Source organism: Antrostomus carolinensis, unplaced genomic scaffold (assembly GCF_000700745.2).
Source record: "Antrostomus carolinensis isolate BGI_N321 unplaced genomic scaffold, ASM70074v2 scaffold14577, whole genome shotgun sequence".
NCBI lineage: Eukaryota > Metazoa > Chordata > Aves > Caprimulgiformes > Caprimulgidae > Antrostomus > Antrostomus carolinensis.
In genome coordinates, this window is record NW_010329605.1 from 28,850 (window position 1) to 29,251 (window position 402).

The window sequence follows — 402 nt, forward strand, 5'->3', positions numbered from 1 at the left end:
CTGGTTCTATGTTCTAACAGTAGTATCACATTCTGCCAGGAACCAGCCATTCTGCCTCTGGCCGTGAAATTCAGGTAATGACCCATAACTGAAGTAAATTAGTGTTTAATTTCCCATCCCTTGCAGACAGCTTACTAATAGAAATTGATTTCTAGCTTTTTTTTCTTTTTCATTTAACAGGCTTGTGTAACATCTTTATTTTAGATTCAAAGTGGTTTCCAGTGAATTTTAGCCAAAAAAAGAGGCTGGTGTACAGGCCATCATGGAAAGCATCTGGTTAATCAACGTTGTGTTAAATGATGCACGAGGGAGTGGCCTGGCAGGGACATCCTCATACACACAGCGAGCTCCTTCTGTCCTGTGCTACATCCGTGGACAGATCCTCATATCCATGTAACACAC